The 21,766-nt window shown below is 48.9% G+C and overlaps 1 long non-coding RNA gene across 1 annotated transcript in view; it reads left to right on the top strand.

Moving 5' to 3' along the window:
- Positions 1–21,385, top strand: part of LOC138991155 (uncharacterized) — a 54,264-nt gene extending 32,879 nt beyond the window's left edge. The window contains exons 2-3 of the long non-coding RNA XR_011467119.1: positions 20,590–20,758; positions 21,077–21,385. This is a non-coding gene — a long non-coding RNA (uncharacterized lncRNA). The remainder of the gene's footprint in view (positions 1–20,589; positions 20,759–21,076) is intronic.
- The last annotated feature ends 381 nt before the right edge of the window (positions 21,386–21,766 follow it).

Genomic DNA, 21,766 nt, shown 5'->3' with positions numbered 1-21,766 from the left:
AGAGTTCTAGAGTTCCTTTTATCTGCTCTCGATCCAGCCATGCCTCTTCTCACAGTGAAGACAGGATGATAGGGAAGCCATTTGCAATCTGCCATGGCACCGTGGAGCTGCAAACTATTGCTGAAATTCCTTACAGAAGTTTCGGTCTCTTGTACGAGACTGGCTGAAATGAGAGTTAAACGCCATGTGCCTGAAAGGCCCTGATACAACCTCTAGCAAATAGACAGGACACTCAGGACACTCAGCTCTCCATTTCTCTGGTGGGTAAACTCAGTCCTGTTCATTGACTGACCTGACCGTTGCTTGCACTTTATCTCTTCAAGCTGCCCTCTTGCAGTTTCTCTTTCGTCTCTGGTCTTGCTTCCTCCTGATGTCCTCCAGTCTTGGGCCCTGACGCTATTTTCCTGCCGCATTTCTCTGTCTAGCTCTGCTCAGGCTTTTTGGTAGGACTGCGGTGGTATGGCTCCCAGGAGGCTCATGCGCAGGAGATGAGGGGCCCCGCACAAAGCCACAGAGATAGGACTGTCCGCTCCATGGCTTCAGGAAGGGTAACACCCATCTTTCTGGTGGCTGCACACGGCATTTTGGGAGGTGGGAATTAAAACTTAAAACGAGGTGCACCAACCTTTCACAGGACTCCAGGGCTCTGTCTCAGCCCTGGGAGCCCCCTCCTCCCCTAGCCTTCGGCCTCACCTCAGTTGCCATCCTCTCTGACTGCCCTCCAGCCTCTGCCTAGATGGGGATGGCAAGCTGCAGATTAGCCTGGCTTCCTTGTCTCATCCTCTGCATCCTTGAAGGTGGGGGTCTCACACAGGGTGCCCCAGCCCTGCTGTGGGCATTTAGAATGACCTCTGAAGAGCTTGTTTTTCAGATTGCACTGGGGAGTGCCCAGAAGCAGGTGCTGGGTCTGTGCCTGAATTGGAGGAAGACAGTACCGGGTGTGGCCAGCCTCTCCTGACAATGAATTTGCACGCTGTCAGGAACGTTCCCAGAGAGCCCAGGTGAGCGGTCAGGTCAGAGTGGAGGAAACTCAGCCGCAGCCACGGCTCGCCCCATCCAGGTGAGCCTTCTGTGCTGGTGACACACGAGCCCTCAGGAAGCAGGAGAGCTGGCCTGCCTTCTGGCCACCGCGGGGCACCCGTGCGCTGTGAGCAGGCCTGGAGGAGCTGCCAGCGTGGCTGGTCCAGGCCGAGGAGGCAGGTCCAGGGCGGAGCTGCTCTGAGCCGCCCTGGCAGGCTCGTGTCACATTCCAGAGAGCACAGGGCCAAGAACCCCGCTCGGCCCGAGGCATCCGTACTGGCATCCAGCCCGGGCGTTGCCTCTTTCCTCAGTCCTCTTTTTGGGTCCTGGGGCCAAAGGTTCAGCTGGAGCTTCCGTCTTTCTTTTCTGCAGAGGGGCTGCGTTGGAATTGAGGAGGACAGGGAAACGGGTGGGTGTCAGCCAGGGGAACTTTCCACTTTGTTTCAGGCTGTTGGAAAGCGGTATCTCTAAAATGTGGGCTAAGCACTCCAAGCGCCCAGCACTGTGCCAGCCACCCCCAGAGATGGAGATGAGGAGGCCTGGTCTCTGCCGTAAGCTGCTGTCTGTCTAGGAGTGAGCGGACTGCTCACAGAACCGTCCTTGACAGCCTCACTGGCTGATACCTGCGTACATGTTCAGCTGTGTCTGACTCTTTGTGACCCAATGGACTGTAGCCCGACAGGATCCTCTGTCTATGGAATTTTCCAGGCAAGAATACTGGAGTGGGTTGCCATTTCTTCCTCCAGGAGATCTTCCCAGCCCAGGAATTGAACCCATGTCTCTTGAGGCCATGTACCTGGAGGAGATCAAAAGAGGAGATACCACCACAGTTTCCAAACCACTGAACTCCACAGACTGCACAACGATAGGAAACATATCTGCTTGCTCATGGCCAGTGCCTAGCACAGTGTCTGGCCCACTGGAGTAGCTTAGTGTACACTTGTTGAATGAATGAATAAATGAAATGAGTAGTCAAAGAAGGCTTCCTGGACTAAAGGAAATCTGAACAGGCCCTTGGAGGATGGGCAGGATTTGACCAGGCCAAGCTTAAAGGAAGTGTATCCTAGGCACCTAGGAGCCTTGTAAAGAGAGGCAGGAAAGGAAAATGGCCACAGAAGAGCTGTTCTAGACAAGGGCGGAGGGACAGCTTTCCTTTTACTCTCAGGATAAAGCGCAGGCCCGAAGCGTCTCTTCTGAGCCCCTCTGAAGCTGGCTTTGCCTTCCGCTTCAGTGCCCTCCAGGCAACTCAAGCATTTATTCGCAATCCTTGGAACAAGACTCTTATTCTCTCTCCTCCAGGCCTGTAAACATTCTCAACACCTCTGGCAGGAAGACCCTGCACCTCTACCTCTCTGTCTCTTCCTCCCAAGGCCTTCCCTTCCTCAGTCACGTTGGTCGGCCTGTTACCGACCAAGGTTCTCGGCTTTCTTAATCAACAGAAATTGATCAGAGTCCTGATAAGAAATTCAAACCAGGCTTTACTGGGCCCCCTGGTGCAGCAGTGGGGAACAAGAACAAACAGTAGTTTTCTTTGCTCGCTCGTTTGCTGGAGGCAGGAGGGGAGGTGGACTACAGTCCCTTATGTTTCTTTGTGTTTTGTTGTTCAAGAAGACATTCGTCTAGGCACAAGCATGGAGGCATTTCAGCCAGGGGTTCCAGGTCCAGCCTGTCTAAGTTCCGAGTGTGGCCACACCACCCCACGCTTGCCTCTGTCTCTGCCTGGCCACGAGTAAGTTGTCCCAGATTCCCCCAGAGACTGCCAATCACAGTCCAACAATCGACTACAACTTCAGCAAACTGGGTGCCAATGTCAGAGGCGGCTGGCATCCAAGAGGCTGACAAAATGAGAAGGTGTGTGACCTTGGCTCACGTCTGTCTGTAAGCGGAAGGGGGTGGGCTGAAACGAGCGTGACTTACCAAGCTTTTCCATAAGGCCAAGTGTGATTTCTGATCACACTGGTGAATGTGGATTTCCCATTACCCCTTATAGCTCCTTGGACCTTGAGATCAAGTCTCATTCTCCTTTGTATGGCACCAGCTAGGCACTACACCCTCCTTCTAGCTTCTAAGGAGGACATGGCAATGGATGAAGGTGGGCCGGTCGCATCCTGAGAGCTGGGATCTATCAGAGCCCTTGCTGAAGTTTAACATGAAGCCATTTTCTCTATCTTGCCCTCCAGGAGGATGTGGATGGCTCCATTTTTTTTTTTTTTTTGTTTTTTAAAGCTTCTCTTTCCTTTTTCTACTCTGTGTGTTTATTTTTCCTTCACTGGCCTAATCTAGCCTCCTTTCCTCCCTCTCCAAGGCTCCAGGAGCCACCTCCACCCCATCTCTCCTCCTCCCGTCCTGTGGTTTGTCTGCAGATGGCAGCTGAGCAATGTCCCCTGGACATAGCCCCGCCAGACCCAGACGTCTTCCCAGCCACACTCGGTGCTGCCCACCACACCGCAGCTTCCGAGGCGGTCTGTCTGGGGCAGACGGAAGCAGAGCAGCTGAACGGAGCCTGCAGGCTGGGCCCGGCAGCTGTCTCCGGCAGCCGTCTGCTTGAGGAGGAGCAGGGCTCGAGTTGCCTTCCCGGCTGCTCTGACAAACTGCCCGAGGTCCCCAGGGCCTCTGGCTTCTCCACAAGATGGGTGCTACTAGCTTTCCTTGCCCCAGGCCCTCTTCCTGGGCTGCACTGAACCCTTGCCGGAAAATTTCCGGGCAGGCTAAAGCAATCTGCTGGGAAAACAAAGCCTGTGCCCAGCAAGGCAGGATGGGCCAAAGGGTTTCAGTTTGATCCAAAAGCTCAGAGCACAGACCAGACCTCTAAGTTTGGAGGGACTTTTGGTTGTTGTTTTAAGGACAGCCTGTCTTTCCTTGTGTTGACTGCCTCCTTGCTTCTTTTTGCCTCACTTTCTCCTCTCCCACTCCTGGCACTGGGGAAGGTCAGGAATGGAGGGCAGGCAGGCAGGGCCAGAAGGGAAGCAATTTCACTGTCTGGTACTGTTCTTGACCTTCAGTCTCACCAGAAGACCTCATTGATATTCCACTGCTGGCCAACCTGGGGAATGGCATGACCTTGTGTTCAGGGAGCATGGTCCAACTTTATCAAAGCATCTTCAGTTCCATTCATCCGTTTTAGTCCCCTAGCAGCCCTGGATAGGGTGTAAGGTGAGAGACAGGCCTCACAGGTCACAGAGGTCAGCTCTGTCCACACTTAACTCCCTCCTAGCCAGTGGCATCTTTAACCATTTACAGAACGTCTTTTGTGGATCCAGAGACAAACTTCCTGAAGCTTGCATACACGGGCCTCACACTGAGGTTCTTGAGAACATGAACTCTGATTCAGAATCTGACTCTGCTCTGAGTGATTGGGAAGCCTTGGGCAAGTTACTTAGCCCCTCTGTACCTCACTTTCTTGTCTGTAACACAGTGGTAATATTGTACCTAATTCACAGGGCTCTTATGAGGACTTTTTATTGTTCAGTCGCTCAGTCGTCTCCGACTCTTTGTGACCCCGTGGACTGCAGCATGCCAGGCTTCCCTGTCCTTCACCATCTCCCGGAGCTTGCTCAAACTCACGTGCATTGAGTCGGTGATGCCATCCAAGCATCTCATCCTTCGTCATCCCCTTTTCCTCCTGCCTTCAATCTTTTCTAGCATCAGGGTCTTTTCTAGTAAGTTGGCTCTTCACATCAGGTGGCCAAAGTATTGGAGTTTCAGCTTCAGCATCAGTCCTTCCAGTGATTTCCTTTTAGAATTATCTGGTTTGATCTCAAGAGTCTTCTGCAGCAACACAGTTCAAAAGCATCAATTCTTTGGCACTCAGCCTTCTTTATGGTCCAACTCTCACATTCATCCATACACGGCTACTGGAAAAACCATAGCCTTGACTAGATGGACCTTTGTTGGCAAAGTAATGTCTCTGCTTTTTAATATGCTGTCTAGGATTGTCAAGGAGCAAGTGTCTTTTAATTTCATGGCTACAGTCACGATCTCCAGTGATTTTGGAGCCCAAGAGAATAAAGTCTTTCACTGTTTCCATTGTTTCCCCATCTATTTGCTATGAAGTGATGGAACCAGATGCCATAATCTTAGTTTTTTGAATGTTGAATTTTAAGACAGCTTTTCCCACTCTCCTCTTTAACCTTCATCAAGAGACTCTTCAGTTCCTCTTTGCTTTCTGCCGTAAAAGTGGTGTTATCTGCATATCTGAGGTTGTTGATATTTCTCCCATCAATCTTGATTCCGCTTGTACTTTGTCCAGCCTGGCATTTTACACGATATACTCTGCATAGAAGTTAAATAAGCAGGGTGACAATATACAGCCTTGACATTCTCATTTCCCAATTTGGAACCAGTTCGTTTTCCACGTTGGGTTCTAACTGCTGCTTCTTGGCCTGCATACAGGTTTCTCAGGAGGCAGGTCAGGTGGTCTGGTATTCCCATCTCTTTAAGAATTTTCCACAGTTTGTTGTGGTCCACACAGTCAAAGGCTTCAGTGTAGTCAATGAAGCAGAAGTAGATGTTTTTATGGAATTCTCTTGCTTTTTCTGATGCAACTAATGTTGGAAATTTGATCTCTGGTTCCTCTGCCTTTTCTAAGTCCAGCTTGTACATCTGGAAGTTTTCAGTTCATGAACTGTTGAAGCTTAGCTTGGAGAATTTTGAGCATTACTTTGCTAGCATGTGAAATGAGTGCAATTGTGAGGTAGTTTGAACATGCTTTGGCATTGCCTTTCTTTGGGATTGGAATGAAAACTGACCGTTTCCATCCTGTGGCCACTGCTGAGTTTTCCAAATTTGCTGGCATATTGAGTGCAGCACTTTAACAGCATCATCTTTTAGAATTTGCAATAGCTCAGCTGGAATGCCACCACCTCCATAAGTTTGTTCATAGTGAGGCTTCCTAAGGCCCACTTGATTTCATACTCCAGGATGGCTCTAGGTGAGTGATCACACCATTGTGGTTATCTGGGTCACAAAGACCTTTTTTGGTATAGTTCTTCTGTGTTTTCTTGCCACCTCTTCTTAATATCTTCTGCTTCTGTTAGGTCCACACTGTTTCTGTTGTTTATTGAGCCCATCTTTGCATGAAATGTTCCCTTGGTATCTCTAATTTTATTGAAGAGATCTCTAGTCTTTCCCATTCTATTGTTTTCCTCTATTTCTTTGCATTGTTCACTCAGGAGGCTCTTTTCTCTCCTTGCTATTCTTTGGAACTCTGCATTCAGATGGGTGTATCTTTCCTTTCTTCTTATAAGGACTAATTGATTACTGTTTAGAAAGTGTTTAGTATAGTAAGTGCCATATTAATGTTTGCTCAGTAAATTAGTCCCAATTCTGAAACATGGTGTCACAGGGATCCTAGCCTTCCCTCAGTCATGGACAGCATCATGGCTCCCTGAATCTCTTTTTAGCCAGGCTCTTCATTTGCTCAAGAAATATCTATCGAACACTTACAATGTGCCTTGGCCTTCAGTGTGCTGTGTGTATGGAACAAAATGGTCCCTGTGCTCATGGAATTTACAGTAAATGCAAAAATATATACATAATTTCAAACTGTGGTGTACCATGTAGGAAAGAAAAAGTAGGAAGCTATGCAAGAGAGGGGAGGGTGGTGGTAAGAGGGTCTGAGCCTCTAAACCAGGAAATGACCCTGAGCCCAGGCTGGAAAGGTAAGGAAGAGCAGCTACAGAAGTTGAGGGGTGAATAAGAGCTTTCTGGGCAGAGAGTCTTACTCAAGGCATGCGCCTTGAGTAAGAAGAACCAGGACATGTAACACACCAAAGAAAAGCAACACGGTGAGAGGGCCATGGAGTGGGGACTGTGGGAGAGGACCCTGGAGAGTTAGGTAGAACCAGAGCTAGGCAATGGCACTCCACTCCAGTACTCTTGCCTGGAAAATTCCATGAACCAAGGAGCCTGGTAGGCTGCAGTCCATGGGGTCGCTAAGAGTCAGACATGACTGAGAGACTTCACTTTCACTTTTCACTTTCATGCATTGGAGAAGGAAATGGCAACCCACTCCAGTGTTCTTGCCTGGAGAATCCCAGGGACGGGGAAGCCTGGTGGGCTGCCGTCTATGGGGTCGCACAGAGTCGGACACGACTGAAGTGACTTAGCATAGCATAGTGCTAGGATTCCAGCTTGCAGTTAATGTAGAGTATGAATTATGGAAGGGTTTTATGTGGTGAAGTGGTCTGGTCCCATTTTGGTTTTCAGAGCTCTCTCTGGCTGTGGTGTGGAGACCTGCTTGCTGGCAAAGTGGTGAAGAAGGGAGTGAATAGGAGGGTGAGCAGTGATCTGGGGGGAGATGATAGTGACTTAGGGTGGAGAAATGGCTGTAGCGGGAGAGAAGTGTGCTAAGCTGAGATGTGTTTTGGAAGTAGAAGGAAGGGCTTAAAAGTGGCACGTGTGAAAAAACTTTTGAGTTTGAAGGGTGCATATTCAAAAGCAGAAACATCACTTTGCCAACAAAGGTCTGCCTAGTCAATGCTATGGTTTTTCCTGTGGTCATGTATGGATGTGAGAGTTGGACCGTGAAGAAAGCTGAGCACTGAAGAATTGATGCTTTTGAACTGTGGTGTTGGAGAAGACTCTTGAGAGTCCCTTGGACTGCAAGGAGATCCAACCAGTCCATTCTGAAGGAGATCAGCCCTGGGATTTCTTTGGAAGGAATGATGCTAAAGCTGAAACTCCAGTACTTTGGCCACCTCATGTGAAGAGTTGACTCATTGGAAAAGACTGATGCTGGGAGGGATTAGGGGTAGGAGGAGAAGGGGACAACAGAGGATGAGATGGCTGGATGGCAGCACTGACTCGATGGACGTGAGTCTGAGTGAACTCTGGGAGTTGGTGATGGACAGGGAGGCCTGGCGTGCTGTGATTCATGGGGTCGCAAAGAGTCGGACATGACTGAGCGACTGAACTGAACTGAACTGAAGCTGGGTGTGGGGCTTCCCAGGTGATGCTGGTGATAAAGAACCTGCCTGCCAATTCAGGAGACATAAGGGACTGACGTGGAAAAAGTGGGAAAAGCTGTCAATTCCTGGGTTGGGAAGATCCCCTGGAGTAGGGCCTGGCAATCCACTCTAGTATTCTTACCTGGAGAATTCCATGGACAGGGGAGCTTGGTGGGCTACAGTCCATGGGGTCACGAAGAGCTGGACATGAGTGAAGCGACTCAGCACACAGGGACAAAAGCTGGGTGTGACTCAAGAGGCTGGTGATGGGTGGATGTGGGGGAATGGATTTGAGGGTGGTATCGAGGCTGCCTCCCCACATTGTGGCTGGAGCACCTGGGTAGGTGAAGATGAAGAATGTAACACTCACAAACATTGCTTTCCTCAACGCTCCTAAACCCCATCTTTTGAATGTGCTCTGTTTTGCCACTAATGAAGACTTGGAGTGCTGATCTTAGACAAACCAGAAGACTTCTGAAAATGGGCTATTTTTGGCACAGAGCAGAGAATGACTGTTGTCTGTCTGTTCTAAATTCCATGCTTTCATGCCAAAGCGTTGAGTCTGGGTCCAGGTTAACCCTGGCTCTACCACTTACTAGCTATGAGGTCTTGGGTAAATTGTTCTAATCATGCCTCCATTTCCTCTTCTGCAAAATGCAAATAACCGGGAGGTACCTATCCCATAAGTTATTCTGAGGAGAGCCTGAGACTGTGCTGAGCACATGGTGAAAATTACCATCCATAGGGTGAATGGTTATTCTTACCAGCTCTTAAAACTACACAAAGTTTATCATCCTCAAAAACCCTGAAAGCTTTCCTATACATGCCACTGCTCAGTCCTGCCTCCAGCATTCTGCACTTGTCAACGTGGATTTTAAAGTCCAGTTCAGGTGCTGACATCGATCCCTGTTCTATCTCATCTTGTTAGATGCAGTCTATCAGTTTCCTTTGGATTTTAATGAAAGAGAGGTCAAACAATGCATGCTAAGTTCATCTTGGCAGCTACAGAGGCATAATGGGTGGCGCTTTTGCCACCCTCTTGACTCCAGCTTAGTGGCCCTGGCCTTGGGAGGGGAGGTGCAGGCAGCTCAGGGCTGGGGTGGAGCTGGGATACAGCCGTGCCCTGTCTTGCCATGAGGCTGATACAGCACGACCATCCTGGAGCCCTTTCTCCCAAGTCAAGTACTGGCTTTGAGTTTTGAAATGTAGAGCCAGAGGGACCTGTTAACGGTCATTTAGTGGGTTGGCTATGACGCAGATCTAGGACTCGGGCCCCAGCTCTCTCCAAAGGCCCCTCCACTTTACGTTCTCAGTTCAGTTCAGTTCAGTCACTCAGTTGTGTCCGACTCTTTGCGACCCCATGAATCGCAGCACGCCAGGCCTCCTTGTCCATCACCAACTCCCAGAGTTCACTCAGACTCACGTCCATCGAGTCCGTGATGCCATCCAGCCATCTCATCCTCTGTCATCCCCTTCTCCTCCTGCCCCTAATCCCTCCCAGCATCAGAGTCTTTTCCAATGAGTCAACTCTTCGCATGAGGTGGCCAAAGTACTGGAGTTTCAGCTTTAGCATCATTCCTTCCAAAGAAATCCCAGGGCTGATCTCCTTCAGAATGGACTGGTTGGATCTCCTTGCAGTCCAAGGGACTCTCAAGAGTCTTCTCCAACACCACAGTTCAAAAGCATCAATTCAGGGACTTCCCTGGCAGTCCAGTGGTTAAGACTCCTCTCTTCCATTGCAGGAGGCATGAGTTCAATCCCTGGTCAGGGAACTAAGATCCCACATGCCATGGGGTGTGGCCCCAAACAGAAAAACTCCAAAAGCATCAATTCTTCAGTGCTCAGCTTTCTTCACAGTCCAACTCTCACATCCATACATGACCACAGGAAAAACCATAGTCTTGATTAGATGGACCTTTTTTGGCAAAGTAATGTCTCTGCTTTTGAATATGCTATCTAGGTTGGTCATAACTTTCCTTCCAAGGAGTAAGCGTCTTTTAATTTCATGGCTGCAGTCACCATCTTCCAAACCACTCCATCACATCATCTGACCCCAGACCAGAGAAGAATATAGTCCAGAGAGATACACAGCTCCTTGGGATCCTCTTTCCTCTCATGTACTTCCATAGAGTGGATGTGTATTTGGGTGCCTTTGAGTTGAAGCACCATACCCTGACCCTGCGCACCACCCCCACCATATACCTACCATTTCTGCACCAATCAGAAGACCTCTTCCATCCTGACTGAGGAAATCTGTTTTCTGTTCCATTTATACCTCTCTTCTGAACCTTCCCAACATCCCTCCACATCTTGGAGTTTATCTCCTTGTGGTTATGTAGAGTGGCTTTGATGTTCATGCTTAACTGCACACATTAACGAGCCTTCTTCTTTCTTCTTCTGTTTCTTCATCTTCTTCTCCTTCCCCTCCTCCTCCTCTTCCTTCTTCCTCTCTAACTTCCTGAGGCTGGGGGTCTCCCATTAGGCTGAGAGCTCCCTCAGGAGGGCTGTGTATCCCAGGAGTTCCTCTCCTTCTCCACCTGCCCTCCTAGTACCTACTGGACTCTGTTCATGGGGGAGCTGAACTTCAGGGTGACACTGGCACTTAGCAAAGGCTTGTGAAGAGAGTCAAACCTAGAAACTCAGTGCAGCAATTATGCATTGATTCTACAGTCCTTTCAGATTCTGGGAGAGTGTGGAGTGTTGGGGACACATTCTAACACCAGGCCCATGTGTCTGCCCTGCAGGCTGGGCACAGCAACATGTCTTTGGTACAACTGAAAGACTTAACCAGATGCCAGAATTGACGAATCACTTCGTCCAGTGGCTGCTGCACTGGTCTCCTTCTCTTGTTAATGTGCTCCTTGTTCACTGTGTATGCTGAAAGGTATTTTTCCATGTGGTAGATTCTATTGAGAATTGAATTTTGCTAACAATCAGGCTTAGCAAATAACTAGGAGAGCTAGGAGAGAGGGGAAGACAGATCTTGTTAGATTCTATGCTGGCACCACAGTCTTCACTGGAGCAGTCCACTGAAACTAGGGAATAAGACAAAAATTCCATGAGGCACCCTCCTCAATTTCCCATTCCTCGAATAAACCTTGGTTAGCTTTCTCTGCCAATCTGCTGGTCTGGCCTGGAGAAGACCAGGGAAGAGAGGGGCTGAGGTAAGAGAGAGAAAAGAGAAAATACAAATGTGTATAGTGCTTTATATCTCTTCAAAGCACTTTCACCTCGAAGCTCAACGTTCATTCTGTACTGTTACTATACACGCATTCATCCGTCATACTTCGTGAGAGCCTCCTACGTGCCAGGCCACCTGTTAGGTGCTTAGAGGGATGTAACGGCGGATTACAACTGCGGGAGATAAAAAACCTCAGTGGGTGTGGGGACTGGGGAGACAGAACAGACAGATGATGAGGACTTACGGTGGAAAAAGAGTAATGGGGACCACAGGAGAGAAAACCCGCCCCATGAGAGAGATACCAAGGGCCGCACAAAGGAAGCGATGGCTGACCTGGGTTGCCCCTGATGAGGATTGAAGGGAAAGATGGAAGGAAGAAAGTTCTTCCTTTGTCTAGTCTAACTCTCTTCACAACTGATACTCAGCAGCAGAGAGCAGCCAGTGCGGTGAAGGGCCTAGAAACCAGAGTGAGTCAGGAAAAGATGAAAGAACTCTGGAGTCTGATCTGGAGAACAGATGTGGAGACAAGATCCAGCCTGGCCGTTATCTGAAGGACTACGGTTGACAGAAAGACAAAGCAGATGGCTCTTGTGACTCCTGGGGGCAGAAACTGGGGCCAGTAAATGGAAGCGAAACCAGTGGGCTCAGTAGGGCTTCCCTGGTGGCTCAGACAGTAAAGAATCTGGCTGCAATGCAGGAGACCAGGTTTGTTCCCTGGGTCGGGAAGATTCTCTGGAGAGGAGAATGGTTACCCACGCCAGCATACTTGCCTGGAGAACTCCATGGACAGAGGAGCCTGGTGGGCTACAGTCCATGGGGTCGCAAAGAGTCAAACATGACTGAACGACAATCACTTTCACTTTTTCACTTTCAGAGAAAGAAAACATGTAGGTAATGCAGACAAATTAACCGAGAGTGATGCCTCCTTCCCCCAAGAGAGCATTTGGTAAACTCTGGAGACAGTTTTAGTTGTCACAACTGGAGGTGGCTGTCACTGGCATATAGCAGCTAGTAGGACCAGGGATTCTGCTGCATGGCCTAAAGCACACAGGAAGCTTCCCAACAAAGAATTCTCCAAGCCCAAGTGCCATAGTGCCACAGTCAGTACAATGGATGTAGTGCAAGGAGTGGGGTTCTCATCTGAAATACCAGCAGTGCCCCTTCCCAGCCTTGAGGCAACGGGCAAGTTATTCAACCTCTCTGGTTGTCAGGGTCCTCATCCGTGAAATGGGAATAATACCAGTTTTCAGAGTCAGGGTGCCATTTGGTGGGGTCTTTCTGCATAGTGTCAGTAAAGTGCCTGCTCTAGAGAGTGTGCCCCAGTAGTGCCTGTTATTATAGCATGAAGATTTTTTCCCCTTTTTTTCAGCAGGACTGCCCAAGAATGTATCAGAGGGCCAGAGAGGTCATGAGTTGTAGTAAGTCTTCTTTCTTTGAGAATACTCAGCCTCCTGCAGGAATGTTACGGAGGTTTTTTTGGAATAAATGGGAAATTAGGCTATGTGATGTACTAGTCACTTGGTCTTCCTATGGTGGCATTTCTCTTCAGGTGAGTCCTGACGTCTGCACTGTAGCCTAGCAACCCTGTGGATCAGAGGGATAGCACTCTCTGGAAACCAAAGAACTGATGAAAATGGTGCCAGAACCTCAGTTCCTGCACCTTAAATAATGGTTCTACCCCACCCTATCCTCCACCTGCGTTATATCCTTTAATAACAGGCAGAAACTGAAGCAGGACCCTCCAAAGTAATGCAGAGTATGTAAAGGTCAGAAGAAGGCCAGGAAGAAAGGGAAGTTAGGCACTCTGCTTGGGCGGGGAGGCTGAGGGGAGCACGGGGAGCCCTGGGACAGTGAGGTGTTGCGTAGGATGGCCGGCCCGCTCTCTGCCTCCAGAGGCCAGCAGGAGGAAGGGGTACTGCTGAAGATGGGGGGACCTGAACCTCTGCAGTGCCTCCCAGTCAAGAAAACCAGGAGACTGTGAGCTGGGTGCTGCAGAGGGTGCCCACACCCCTCTACACTCTAGATGCCAAGTCAGGAATCTCTGGAGAGAGTCCAAGGGAGGGTTGCAGAACACCCTAGACCTGGAATCCCCATCTCCACACTAATCCTTCTGCGCTGCCTGATCCCCCTGCTTCCACTGCAATCGGAACAGCTGAGGCTAGAAGAGATGGGAGAGGAGGAATGACAGTGATAAACAGACCTCAGGCTAGACGCCAATGCACGGATCTAATTTAAGGCTTATTCAGGGAGCAATGAGGGGCGCTAGGGTATCTTGGACAGTCTGGCTTGACTGGAGAGTGTGCACGCGCCCGGCCCAGCAGCCCTCTGCCCGAGGCCTTCATTGCAAGGCTGTCAAAAGATTTGCTATCATTTGCCTTTCTCTGCACTTCCATCACTGTTTCCTGTTGCAGTTAAACTTGACTTTTCCAGATGTTGCTTGTTGCTCCCTGCAGGCCTGACTTCTCCATGGCAGTGAGTGTCGGGTAGGAGAGTAATACAAACTACCCCTGTCCACTCTTCCCACTGGTCACACCCTCAGCTGCAGCTGAGCTGGACTATCTGTGATTCCCCACACATTCCTGGCACGTGCCTGCCCTGAGCCTTTACCTGAAAGTCTTTCCACACTTCATTCGAGGATGTTCTGATCCTTTCAGGTTCTGACAGACACTGCTCATTGTCCAGCCTTTAACTGTTCTGCCCTTCTGCCTCATTTTACAGCACATTGATTTCTTTTTTGAACTTTTTATTTATTTATTTTGGCTGTGCTAGGTCTTCGTTGCTGCGCGTGGGCTTTCTCTAGCTGCGGCCAGCAGTTGCTAGTCTCTAGCTGTGGTGGCTTCTCACTGTGGAGCACAGGCTTTAGGGCACGTGGGTTCACTAGTCAAGGCATAAGTCTCGGTAGTTGCGACACACAGGTTCTAGAGGGTGTGGACCTCAGAAGTTGTGGCTCACGGGCTTAGTTGCCCCGCAGCATATGGAATCTTCCCAGACCAGGGATTGAACCCGTGTCCCAAACACTAGCAGGTGGATTCCTAACCACTGGACCAGGGAAGTCCTCCCAAGCTTCTTGTTGCTAGAGGTGATACTGTGACAATCTGGCCAATGAAATGTACTCTTTCTTTTAAGAAGAAAGCTGTTGTATATCTGGCAGGCATCTTTTGCTTTTCCCCTTGCTCCCTGGAAAGTCTGTGATATGACGCCTGGGAGTGGAGAAACCAACTCCAACCCAGGAAGACTGCATGTTAAGATGCTGGCCTGGAAGACAGAGCGGGTCTGGGTCCTTGAGGACAACCTTGAGACCTGTGCTCGCCTCCCTCCATAATTTTTGTCACAAGAGAAAAGCAAACCCGAATCTGTGAAACCTCAGTAGTTAGGTTTCTGTTACAGGCTGCCAAACGCTACCCCAACTGATGAGAAGACTCATCTCAACAGCTGCTTCCTCCATTTTTAACCATTCTGACTGGATAGGCCCTTCCCTGCCTCTGTGTTCCCCTGGTTCTTTATATCTCTCCTCGGGAAGTTTTCTTACTTTAACATTCCCACCGGGTATTTGTCTCAGCAGCTTCAGTGTTCATGCTTTGAGGGGAAAAGAATACGCCCTCTCCCCAGGAACCCCCGCAATAGCACTGGCCTTTGGAGACCCTTGGTGAAGACTTGAACAGGCTTGCCTGGCACTGGGCCCTCTCCTCCAGCATCCACTAGGATCATAGCATCACTTGATAATGACCCTACCACAGACTCTCCACCTGCTTCCTGTGCCGCCTGAGTGCAGCCCTCATCCTTTGTCCCAGCCGGGACTCCTCCAGAGCAGTGAGGTGTTGGGTCAAGGAGGCCAAGGAGGAACTATCCTATCAGCCTCTTCTAAGGAGCAGGATTAGAGCGGATATATCCTGGCGTCCAGAGGGTCTGCTCCCTCTGCCCTTCCTAGGACTGCAGCATGAGGGACAGGTTCAGAGGAGCCCTTCTCCCCACTCCAGACTCTCCTAGGGCAGAAGAAGTCATTTGACCAGTCTCCAGCCTCCAGGCAGGGAAATTCTACAGCTTCCAGAGCAGACGAAGAAAATTCAGGGTATCTCTTCAACCAAGACTGGGCAAATGTCACACTGTAGGAAGCGCCTGGGGCTAAGACCTGTTGAGGCTTTTCTGCGGTGTGGCGGCATGCTGTCTGGTGTCACAAAGGGGACAAGTCAGCAGCCAGTCTGGGGTCTAGGGTACATCTCTTCAAAAGTATTTCCCCTATTGCAGGATCAGGGGTTGGAAGGAGTTGATTTGTCTCTCCACTAATCCTTTGAGCTGTTTCAAGACAAGACATGTCTTATTCACATTTGTTTTTACCACCTAATACTATACTTGTCACAAAAGATGCTCAATAAATACTTGCGGGAGGAAGGAAGCGAGGAAGGGAGGGAGGCCTTAAATAAGGTCGTCAGGCAGGCAAGCCCTGCCCTTGCCTGGCCCAGCCCACTCTTTCGTGTGGCGCTGGTCGTCAGACGCTGCCCCAGCCCTCCCCTATCCTGCAGGCCCTGCTCAGCGCCTCCTCTCCCTCTCTCTTTGGGGTTCCCATGTCCCTGCAGACTCGACCATTCAGTCTTCAGCAGCACACTGGATTCTCCATCACAGCATTTACTCAACTGGACTGAGAATCTCTGCCCGTCTCTTCAGCAGCAGATGGAGCTACTTGAGGGAAAAGATCAGGGCTTGCTCTTCAGGCTAGCAGAAAGGATCTCCAGGTCTCTCAGGTGAGAAGGTTGCCCAGCAGGGTAACCAAGAGGAAGGTGTAGGTGAAACAGCCCCTTCCTGGCAGGAAGAGGGCGTCAGGGTGGAGCGGAAGAGTGCTTCTGAGGAGGACTGGCAGACACACGGGGCAAGTGAGGTGCACTCAGGCCATCTGGAACGTGCCATTTCAGAAAGGAAGGGAGAGAGCACCCGGCGCTGGAGATAAGGCCTGGGCCTAGAGGCGTCCCTGCGGGCCGGTGCTTGGGACTTCATCTTCCTGTGCAGGGGATGCGGGCTCAGACCCTGGTCAGGGCGCTAAGTTCCCACATGCTGCAGGGGCCAAATGGCCAAAACACTGAACAGAAGCACTATTGTTACAAATTCATAAAGACTTGGAAAAGGGAAAAAGAACTGGGCCTACAAGCAGGATGGAAAATGTTCCTGCACCGTCTGCTAAGGGGCACAGGGCTCCGGTGTCAGGGGAGATGGGATTGGACCTCGCTGACTTCCTAGACAAATCCTTAGTTTATGACAAGTCTGAAAGATAATCATGTGGATCTCAGAGGTATTTCCAACTTTCCAAAGAACTAATGAAAATTTTATCCTACGATAAGACTAAATTTAAAAAGTTGCTTTTCTTTGCTATTGCCTGGAATTATATCTCAGTTGGTAAAGAATCTGCCTGCAATGCAGGAGACCCTGGTTCAATTCTGGGTCAGGAAGATCCGCTGGAGAAGGGATAGGCTACCCACTCCAGTATTCTTGGGCTTCCCTTGTGGCTCAGCTGGTAAAGAATCCTCCTGCAATGCGGGAGACCTGGGTTTGATCCCTGGGTTGGGAAGATCCCCTAGAGAAGGGAAAGGCTACCCACTCCAGTATTCTGGCCTGGAGAATTCCATGGACTGTATTGCAAAGAGCTGGACACGACTGAGAGACTTTCACTTTCATATCAATAGAATATTCTCATGGGAATATGAATAGTTTGATAAATGCAGTTAGGTACATCAAAAATCTTTTCTAAAAATATGGGGTTCTTCTTTTTGATGGTTATAGAGTTGAGAACACTGACACAGCTCAGACCCTTCACTGTATGGGCTGCAGTGGAGAGGCCACGTCGCCGGTTCGTGGCAGGTGGCATGCTAGCACCAGCAGCCACTCCCAGACGGCTGCTCTGCTGCTGCACGTGGATGGCTCTTGTCTTCCCTGTGAGTGTGTGTGCTCAGTTGTGTCAGACCCTTTGCGGCCCTGTGGACTATAGCCCGCCAAAGCTCCTCTGTCCATGGAATCTTCCAGGCAAGCATACCGGAGTGGGCTGCCCCTTATCTTCCCTATTCCTTCCCAAAGAGACGCTCCTCTGAGTCTGGTAACCCAACTCCCTTGGCTCTCCTGTTGTGTTTATTTATTTTTGTTTCTTTTTAAAAATTAATTTATTTTAATTGGAGGCTAATTGCTTTACAATATTGTAGTGGTTTTTGCCATACATTGTGGTTTTTGCCATATATTGACATGAATCAGCCATGGGTGAACATGTGTCCCCCCGTCCCCAACCCCCCTCCCACCTCCCTCCCCATCCCACCCCTCTGGCTTGTCCCAGTGCGCCAGCTTTGAGTGGACTGTTTCATGAATTGCACTTGTACTGGTCTGTTGAGGTCCTTTAATGGACTGGAAACTGGTCCATTCCTGAATATTCAGGAATAAGGGACAGAGGATTCACGACAGATCCAAAACAGCACACAGGAAGCCTCCTGTTAAATGCTTCCTGACACTGGTCATCTATTTCACAGATGATAATATACGTTTCAATGATATTCTCTCAAATCATCCCACCCTTGGTTTCTCCCACAGAGTCCAAAAGGCTGTTCTTTATATCTGCGTCTCTTTTGCTATCTTGCACATGAAGTGAAGTGAAGTGAAGTGAAGTCGCTCAGTCGTGTCCGACTCTTTGCGACCCCATGGACTGTAGACTATCAGACTCCTTGGTCCATGGGATTTTCCAGGCAAGAGTGGATTGCCACTGGAGTGGGTTGCCATTGCCTTCTCCGGGGGATCTTCCTGACCCAGGGAACGAACCCAGATCTCCCGCATTGTAGACAGACGCTTTACGTCTGAGCTACTAGGGAAGCCCAATCTTGCACATAGGCTCGTCATTATCATCTTTCTAAATTCCATATATATGCGTTAATATACTGTATTGATGTTTCTCTTTCTCACTTACTTCACTCTGTATAAAGTGAGTCGCTCAGTTGTGTCCAACTCTTTGCGACCCCACGGACTGTAGACTACCAGACTCCTCAGTCCATGGAATTTTCCGGGCAAAATCACTGGAGAGGGTTGCCTTTTCCTTCTCCAGGGAATCTTCCCAACCCAGGGGTCAAACCTGGGTCTCCCGCATTGCAGGCAGACGTTTTACCGTCACTCTGTTTAATAGACTCCAATTTCATCCACCTCACTAAAACTGACTCAAATGCACTATTTTTAATAGCTGAGTAATATTCCATTGTATATATGAACCATAACTTTCTTACCCATTTGTCTGCCGATGGACATCTAGGTTGTGCCCATGTCCTGGCTATTGTAAACAGTGCTGCAGTGAACACTGGGGTACACGTGTCCCTTTCAGTTCTGGTTCCCTCGGTGTGTGTGCCCAGCAGTGGGATTGCTGGGTCGGATGACAGGTCTTGATACTCACATGTTCTCTGGCACAGCGCACTGAGCCAGCATCCACCGCCATCAGTATTGCATCCACAGCTGTCAGGAGTGCATCTGTCAATAAAAGGCCGCCCCAGGTGCTGCATAAACCAGGTTCCATCTCTAGTTACCAGTAACAGAAACCCTGACTGATAGTGGCTTAACTAAGAAAGTCTCTTTCATTCTTTCTTCTTCCCTTTCTTCCTTCCTTCCTTCCATCCTTCTTCCCTCCCTCCCTCCCTTTCTTCTTCCCTCCCAACCTTCCTGCCTTCCTCTTCCCTCGCTTCCTCCCCTCCTTCTTCAAGACAACAGAAAGTATGGAGATAGACAGGACAGGGCGAGCACAGCTATTCAAGGAGATCATTAAGGCATCAGGCTCTTTCTATCTTCCTGTTTTCATCTTCCTTAGTGTGTGGTCTTTCTCTTCATGGTTGCAAGATAACTGCTGGCTCTCCAGGCATCAAAGCCAATGTCCAGACAAGAAAAGAGAAGAGGGGGGGGAAATACAAAGGGAAAAGTCCACTGCTAGAGATGTTTTAGGCTTTCCTGGTAGCTCAGTGGTAAAGAACTCTCCTGCAATGCAGGAGACAAGGTGTTTGATCCCTGGGTCAGAAAGACCCCCTGGAGTGGGGCATGGCAGCCCAATCCAGTATTCTTGCCTAGAGAATCCCATGGACAGAGGAGCCTGGAGAGATACAGTCCATGGGGTCACAAAGAGTAGGACATGACTGAAACGACTGAGCAAGGACCCAGAGATGCTTTGCCATTTTATTCAGGAAGGGAAGTCCTCCTCTGGGATTTCAATTACTAGAACTCATCCCATGGACACTCCTAGCTGCAAGGAATACCAGAAAGTTTAGCATTGCCCTTTCCAGCCTCTATAACAGAAGAAGGTAGTACAGATGAGGGTCGAAGGAGTAGAGCAAGCCGACATATATACACACAATACTGCTTGTACGCTTTCCCTCTCTCTTCCGGCCTTCCTGCTACAATGGAAGGTGACTCGTGGGGCCAGTCTTTCCACTGCTGCTATAGATCCTACGCTCTACCACGTCACACTATCTTCTGTATCTTCAATCTTTTCTGCTCTCCTGGATATTATTCATTTTTTAAATACATGCTCAAATCATTCCCTTGGGGAAAAGTTGAACAGCCCCAGGGGTGGTGATTTAGGGGCCTTGATGGAAAAATGTTGGGATGCTGACCTTCAGTGAGGTGCTGCAAGAGAGAGACGATAGCCACTCATCTTTTCTACATGATGATGAAAAAGAGAGAATTTACAGCTTCATTGAATGGCCCTTTCCACCCATAGCTGCAGGTCCAGGAGCTCTGAGAGTCAGATTCATGTCCCTTGCAGACTGTAAATCTAAATTCCATTCCCTTCCTTCTTGAGTGAAGTCAGGTCACTTAATCTCCAGACCTTGACTTTCTGTATTTAGAGTGGGGACAATCACATACCTGCTTGAAAGACTAGCCATGAGGATTATACATGAGGATGGTTTGTTATAAAAGATAAAGGAAAGCAGGAGCTGGGGGGAGGAGAAAAAAGCAACCCTGAAATTTGAGTATCGGATGCTTTTGGACCAAAATTTAGCCTCATCCTATGTATTTGATAACATTTGAATCCATTGGCTTCCCAAGCCGATAACCTGGAAATCAACCTTTTCCTCTTCTCCTCCTCTCTTTTCCACATCCCATCACCAAGTTCTGTAACTTCCACCTCTTAGATGTCTCTATCTCCAATGTCACCATCTTATCCGGGGCTACTCAACAGTCATTTTTCTTTTTATCTGGCTATCAGAACCCAAATTTTGCTCCAGGCAACAATGTATCCAGCTTCAGGCACTGAATTATAACGTACAATCCAAATATTCAATTTTGTATTCTTGTTTGCATTTGGAGGGGTATTGTGATCCAATTCTGACCTACGAGATATAAAAACAAATCTGTGATGAGCTTCTGGGAAAGCTTTGCTTTTCTGAGAAAAGTAACAGATGATGGCTAGCAATGTTCCCTTCTTTTCTCTGCCTTCAATAGAATTATTGTGTCTGGAGGTAAGACGATCATCTTGCAACCACAAGGGAACAAACGAAAGAATAAAAAGCCACCACCAAGAGAGTGGTAGAACAGAACAAGTCTGCGTCTTTAATGATATTGAGCTGCCCAACCATTTCTTGTGGGTGCCTGATTTCCTGGCTTCTTGTTGGTAAACCAAGTTTTAAACTATGTTGTACATTCTCTTGCTTGAAGCATTTCTAACTAATAAAATGTCCTAGTTAGTCTCTCTGGCTTTATTATCTTTCTCTCCTTTCATGCATTCCTCGCATAGTATTCAAAGTAATCTTTTACAAACAAAATTCTAATCTTCACATTTTGCAGTCTAAATGCTTTTGATGGGGTCCCATCAAAAACATTTAATGTAACTTGTATAACTAACGTTATCAGTTTGGAATAAAAATAAGAACTTGCCTCCTTTTACTATTCACACTAACGAGCTCCAATCTTTTTCCATTTGGGGCTCAAGGACCACAGTGCTTGCTGAGTCCAAAAGAGTCAATCTGCATTCAAATGCCAAAAGGAGGGGGAACTTGAGAATACGCCAGCCCACCATGAAGTCCTTCCTTTTGGCCACCAGTGAGTGTTGAAGAATATCTTGTATTACGTTTGACCGATGCTATCTGATGCTGCATGACATCCTTGTTGATCCATGTCCTTGTACCAGCCACGATGGTGAGTCTTTACAGGAGGAGAATCCCACGCCGTCACGTGACACTTGGCTACAGTGTACCGGAGGTTGCAGCTCTGTTGGCTTCTGTACCCTTCCTAGACCACGTCTCCCATCCCAGACTGCCTGGCTGCAGAGGGGTTCCCTGCCCAAAGCTCTTTAATCTCAAAGAGTTGAACTCAGCTCAGAGAGTTAAAGTCCAGGCTCTGTCTTCTTAGAGTTCCCCCTGACTCTGTGCTCAAAAGTATCAGAAGGGTTATGTGTGTTGAAGGGATCCCCTAATACGTCTTCCTGGATGAGGGCATGGCAACCCACTCCAGGATTCTTGCCCGGAGAACCCCTTGGATAGAAGAGCCTGGTGGACTACAGTCCATAGCGTCACAAAGAGGTGGACACAACTGAAGTGACTCAGCACGTATGCACTTAATATGTCTCGGCACTGCCTATTTCCTCAGCCTCATCCCATGCCATTCTCCTCCATGTCTCTTA

The sequence above is a fragment of the Bos mutus genome, chromosome 16 (genome assembly GCF_027580195.1).
Source record: "Bos mutus isolate GX-2022 chromosome 16, NWIPB_WYAK_1.1, whole genome shotgun sequence".
Lineage (NCBI taxonomy): Eukaryota > Metazoa > Chordata > Mammalia > Artiodactyla > Bovidae > Bos > Bos mutus.
This window is presented reverse-complemented; position numbering and strand designations above follow the sequence as displayed.